This window comes from Anthonomus grandis, chromosome 19 (genome assembly GCF_022605725.1).
Source record: "Anthonomus grandis grandis chromosome 19, icAntGran1.3, whole genome shotgun sequence".
Classification (NCBI taxonomy): Eukaryota; Metazoa; Arthropoda; class Insecta; order Coleoptera; family Curculionidae; genus Anthonomus; species Anthonomus grandis.
Genome location: NC_065564.1, coordinates 294759 through 301601, shown reverse-complemented (window position 1 = coordinate 301601; position 6843 = coordinate 294759).

Below are 6843 nucleotides of genomic sequence, written 5' to 3'. Positions count from 1 at the left end.
TCGCCTCATGTGAACCTAAAAAAATGATTATTTTTATCGGGGTTACGGTATTACGACATACGCCTAAAGGATGGATTAATTTTGTCCAACCTTGAAGCTCAATAAGTAGAAAACTTTGTTGAAAAAAGATTTGTAGACCCATCTTTCCTTAATCCAGAGCAATTTGTTTCATGTTCGTATCTTTTGAGGAACTTGAGTTATTTGAGTTTCAGTGGAAGGAGGTCGGTCAATTGGTACTTAGCAGGACAAGGATCCAGGTATCTGGAGAAGTTTTTCCTGGATCGTTTTGGACTTTTCACGAACTTTGTAGGGCAATCTTTCCTCAATACAGAACAATTTACTTAAGTCTTTTATCTGTTGCGAATTTTGAGTTATTTGAGTTTTTCTAGAGGAAGATTTTTTTTTAATTGCCTTCCAGACGGTTGTGATAAATTTTAAATTTCTTCCAGGCAGTTGAATTTATTTCCAGTTGCTGACAATTGAAAAAAAAATACAGACAATGACAAACGAACCCAATAGACTGGAAGAAACTGGACAATTCTTTGGTTTCTTCCAGGCAGTTCCATATTATCAGGCCACATTATTCGTTTGTTCACTCTAGGACCCCATTAACCTCAGGCACAAATTGCTTTGAATCCTGGATAAGATTTGTAGACCAATCTTTCCTCAATCCAGAGCAATTTGTTTTATGTTCATATCTTTTGAGGAGTTTGAGTTTTTTGAGTTTTTCGGAGACGAAGCGAAGTAAGAACAGTCGATCAATTGGTACTCAAATGGACAAGGATCCAGATAACTTGGATAGTATTCTCTGGATCGCTTTGGACTCCGAATAAGGATTTTAGAGAAATCTTTCCTAAATGCAGAGCAATTTGTTTCATATTTTTATCTTTCGCGGAATTTGAGTTATTTGAGTTTTTCTGAGAGCAAGTCGAATAAGATCAGTCGCTCCTTAAGCTGTTACCTGGACTTGGAGCTGGATAACTTGAAAAGTATTGCCTGGATCGCTTTGGAGCTTTAACAAACTGTGTAAAGCATTCTTTCCTTAATACAGAGCAATTTGTTTCATACTCGTATCTTTTGAGGAACTTGAGTTATTTGAGTTTTTTTGAAAGGAGGTCGAGTAAGGACAGTTGTTCATTCAATAGTCAACTGGCCAAGGATCCCTATAATTTGTAAAGTATTTCCTGGATCACTTTGGATGCTTTACAAACTTTGTAGTGTAGTCTATCCTCAATACAGAGCAATTTGTTTCATGTTCGTATCTTTTGAGGAACTTGAGTTATTTGAGTTTTTCTGAAAGGAGGTCGAGTAAGGACAGTTATTCATTCAATAGTCAACTGGCTAAGGATCCCTATAATTTGTAAAGTATTTCCTGGATCACTTTGGATCCTTTACGAACTTTGTAGTGTAGTCTTTCCTCAATGCAGAGCAATTTGTTTCATGTTTGTATCTTTTGAGGAATTTGAATTATTTGAGTTTTTCTGAAAGGAGGTCGAGTAAGGACAGTTGTTCATTCAATAGTCAACTGGCCAAGGATTCCTATAATTTGTAAAGTATTTCCTGGATCACTTTGGATCCTTTACAAACTTTGTACAGTAGTCTTTCCTCAATACAGAGCAATTTGTTTCATGTTCGTATCTTTTGAGGAGTTTGAGTTTTTTGAGTTTTTCGGAGACGAAGCGAAGTAAGAACAGTCGATCAATTGGTACTCAAATGGACAAGGATCCAGATAACTTGGATAGTATTCTCTGGATCGCTTTGGACTCTGAATAAGCATTTTAGAGAAATCTTTCCTAAATGCAGAGAAATTTGTTTCATATTTTTATCTTTTGAGGAACTTGAGTTTTTTGAGTTTTTCTGAGTGCAAGTCGGATAAGGTCAGTCGCTCCTTAAGCTGTTACCTGGACTTGGAGTTGGATAACTTGAAAAGTATTTCCTGGATCGCTTTGAAGCCCTCTACAGACTTTATAGAGCATTTTTTTCTTAATACAGAGCAATTTGTTTCATGCTCGTATCTTTTGGGGAATTTGAGTTATTTGAGTTTTTCTGAAAGGAGGTCGGATAAGGACAGTTGTTCATTCAATAGTCAACTGGCCAAGGATCCCTATAATTTGTAAAGCATTTCCTGGATCACTTTGGATCCTTTACAAACTTTGTAGGGTGGTCTTTCCTCAATACAGAGCAATTTGTTTCATGTTCGTATCTTTTAAGGAACTTGAGTTATTTGAGTTTTTCTGAAAGGAGGTCGGGTAAGGACAGTTGTTCATTCAATAGTCAACTGGCCAAGGATTCCTATAATTTGTAAAGTATTTCCTGGATCACTTTGGATCCTTTACAAACTTTGTAGTGTAGTCTTTCCTCAATGCAGAGCAATTTGTTTCATGTTTGTATCTTTTGAGGATCTTGAGTTATTTGAGTTTTTCTGAAAGGAGGTCGAGTAAGGACAGTTGTTCATTCAATAGTCAACTGGCCAAGGATCCCTATAATTTGTAAAGTATTTCCTGGATCGTTTTTGACCTTTAACAAACATTGTAGTGTAGTCTATCCTCAATGCAGAGCAATTTGTTTCATGTTCGTATCTTTTGAGGAACTTGAGTTATTTGAGTTTTTCTCAAAGGAGGTCGGGTAAGGACAGTTGTTCATTCAATAGTCAATTGGACTGGATTCTTGTTCAAACTTGAGAACATTCTTAGGAGCATTTCGTGCTCCAACTGCCTGGAATAATTATTCTATTTCATATTCCAGACAGTTGAATGAAAATAACAAATGAACTCGACTGGACCATTCGACTTTCAACTGTTCAAGGTTCTCACAGGCAGTTGTTCTTCTTTCTTTCAACTTTTAGTGAGTTACCTTGAGAGGAGCTCGGGTAACCGGACAGTTATTCATTCGCCAGTCAACTCGACTTGACTTAAGCACATCCAAATAATTGACCGACCAATTTTTGTCTCTCTTGTTCTTGTGACATTCACGAGTTGCTCGCGCCCGAACCGACAGTCCCCCACGTTCGCCCCGCTACATTTTCTCTTGTGTCTGACACTAATAACTGGCGGCCCTTACTACTACAGGCTTCACTGACATCTGCCTGTACTGTCAACTTCTTTTCTTCTCACAGCGTTGCCAGATACCCGAGATTTCCCTTCTTTTTAGGGACTTTTAAGAGGGTGCAAGTCGCGACGGGGTTTATGGGGCTTCACGGTGTTAATGGCTTAAGTAGTGCGGAAGAAAAGGGGATTTAGGGGTTGAATTTGGCGTGCATGGGTCTGACGTACTGTTTTAAACAAGCCAGATTTGGTTTAATCGAGGAAGTAGGTGCGGCAACGTCGAGTACGCAGCTGTCAGCCGCATACACACACACACGAAATGTAATTCGCATGGAAAAAACATCGTAATCGTCGTTTACGGGCTCACGAAACCTCGAATCGTAAAAGTCTCTGGAATAATACGGCGCGAGACGACGGTAAACAATTGAACAAAAAAGGGGATAAACAAAAAACGAACGAACCCGAACTGGGGGAAGGGGGCGAAAAAAATTCCTGAATGGTGGTGCATTTTCCGCGGCAGGGGGGGGCGCGGCGACTACCACGAAAAACGGGCGGGGGGGTGCGACAATGAGCGACTTCAACGCGGTGGTGGACGTGTCCAAGTTGCCCGAGGACGTCAGGGATAAATTGGCGGAGCTCGATCTGGAATTATCCGAAGGTTAGTCAAGACAATTTGGCCGCCTGGAAAACGTTCTGGAACGGTCTCGTTATGCCTCCTAAACATAACCAAGCCATCCTTTAATAAATTATAGAAAAATTAAGGTTCAATGTTTACTGCACTGTTCTCACTACAAGGTGTAATGTTTATTTTTATTGCCCCCGTGACTCACCCAATTGACACCACTTGTAAGCGATGATTAAATCGACACCTTTAGCAAGTTTTTAAGGCATCTTGGACCTCATTTGCTTAATAAAAACGTTTTAGACGATCCTGTCAAAGGCCTTAAAGAGGTCCAAGTAAACACGATCATCTGTCTTAAAGCGTTTTATCAAAAAGTGACTGCCTGCCATAAGACGTGAAAATGGTTTGGGCTCGTGCCTCCGGGGTCCATTGAACTTGTGGCATTTCGATGATAAAACTGGCCGTAGTCAATCCACGCTAGACTGACGACGACCGTTGATCGGCCGAAACGATCATGATTTTTTTTTTATTATTATATAGAAAATACTATAGCGGGTCTCTTTTGTCCCTTTGACCCAACTCGAGACGTGTAATTACCGTGCAATATCCGGATATATTATTAAAAGTAACTGTTTTCACCTATGTCTATGTATATCGATGAATTTTATCGCCTAACGGTCCTTTAACGTGGAAATATGAATGCGAGCATAGAAGGGTAACGTATAAAACAATAGCGAGAGTGGCAAGGTACCTTGTAACGTAAAAATTAAGCGGATCTGAGCATTAGAAGTGAAGTTATGAGTCTAGGTACCTGGAGGTGCCTTTTTTCTTGGACATAATTTAAAAAAACTTGAATAAATAAAAGTTTTGATGCATGGATTTTTGTGATTTTTTCAATGAAACTGGGGAACACTCCAATGTATATTTTAAGACAAAAATCATGCAGATCTGAGCACTAGAAGTGAAGTTATGATTCTAGGTACCTGGAAGTGTCTTTTCTCTTGGACGTGATTTCCAAAAACTTAAATAAAAAAGGTTTTGATGCATGGATTTTTGTGATTTTTTCAACGAAACTGGAGAACACTCCAATGTATCTTTTGAGACAAAAAATCATGCAGTTCTGAGCACTAGAAGTGAAGTTATGACTCTAGGTACCTGGAAGTGTCTTTTCTCTTGGACGTGATTTCCAAAAACTTGGATAAAAAAGGTTTTGATGCATGGATTTTTGTGATTTTTTCAACGAAACTGGAGAACACTCCAATGTATCTTTTGAGACAAAAAATCATGCAGATCTGAGCACTAGAAGTGAAGTTATGATTCTAGGTACCTGGAAGTGTCTTTTCTCTTGGACGTGATTTCCAAAAACTTAAATAAAAAAGGTTTTGATGCATGGATTTTTGTGATTTTTTCAATGAAACTGAAGAACACTCCAATGCATCTTTTGAGACAAAAATCATGCAGTTCTGAGCACTAGAAGTGAAGTTATGGCTCTAGGTACCTGGAAGTGTCTTTTCTCTTGGACGTAATTTCCAAAAACTTGGATAAAAATAGTTATGATGCATGGATTTTTGTGATTTTTTTCAGTGAAACTGGAAAACACTACAAAGTATCTTTTAACACAAAAATCATGCAAATCTGAGCACTAGAAGTGAAGTTATGACTCTAGGTACCTGGAAATGTCTTTTTTCTTGGACGTGATTTCCAAAAACTTGGATAAAAAAGGTTTTGATGCATGGAATTTTGTGATTTTTTCATTGAAACTGAAGAACACTCCAATGTATCTTTTGAGACAAAAATCATGCAGTTCTGAGCACTAGAAGTGAAGTTATGGCTCTAGGTACCTGGAAGTGTCTTTTCTCTTGGACATAATTTTCAAGAACTTGGATAAAAAAGATTCTGGTGCATGGATTTTTATGATTTTTTTAATAAAATCTGAGGAAAGCTCCAAGGTACCTTTTAACACAAAAATCAGGCAGATATAAGCACTAGAAGTGAAGTTATGACTCTAGGTACCTGGAAGTGTCTTTTCTCTTGGACATAATTTCCAAAAACTTTGATAAAAAAGGTTTTGATTTATGGATTTTTGTGATTTTTTCAATGAAACTGGAGAACACTCCAATGTATCTTTTAAGATAAAAATCGTGCAGATCTGAGCACTAGAAGTGAAGTAATGGCTCTAGGTACCTGGAGGTGTCTTTTCTCTTGGACGTAATTTTCCAAATCTTGGATAAAAAAGATTCTGGTGCATGGATTTTTATGATTTTTTCAATGAAATCTGAGGAAAGCTCCAAGGTACCTTTTAACATAAAAATCATGCAAATCTGTGCACTGGAAGTGAAGTTATGATCAAGTTACCTAGAACTGTCCTTCCTTTTGCACCTGATTCCTAAAAAATTGAATAAAAAATGGTTCTAACCGATGGATCACCAGTGAATTTTCCTAGGGAAGAAAATGTGTCAAAAATAATCTAAAACGCTTTGGAAAGTCCAAAATTGCAAATAAAAAAAAATCAATTTTGACCCAAAAATTTCCAGGGGTGTACCCTTTGAAATTTTGCTTAAAAGTGGTTTTAATTTTTATTTGGAAAAACTGTTGATCTGAGAGAAAAATAGTTTAAACAAAAGTTGTCGGGCCTAATGAAAGCTACAATATGCAAAACATTTCAACTTTTTAACTATGACTGTTTTCGGGAAATTTTGGAAAAACCGATTTTCATATTTTCCGAATTTTCACGAAAACTACGAGGAAAAATTTATTTTTTATTCTTGCAACTGGTTCTACTTATGAGTGCCCAAAAAAAAGCTAAAATACCTTTTTCTCCTAAAATGCCTAATAAAGGAGCTATAGGGAATTTTTCGAAAACGGCCAATTTTGGACCCCAAAAATATCGAAAAATTAAAAATTTAAAAAATTGAAAATTAAAAATTATCAGCAGGTAGGGCATTAAAATAGCAACAAAAAAGCCTTATAACATGTTTTTCTAAAATGCGTATTAAAGGCCCTACAATTTTTTTTTGGGAAATTAGGGGTCATTTTTCACAATTGGACCTTTTGGACTTGAATAAAAAAGCTTCCAATGCACGGATTTTCATGATTTTTTCACTGAAACCTAAAGAACACTACAAGGCACCTTTTAACACAAAAACCATACCAATATGAGCACTAGAAGTGGAGCTA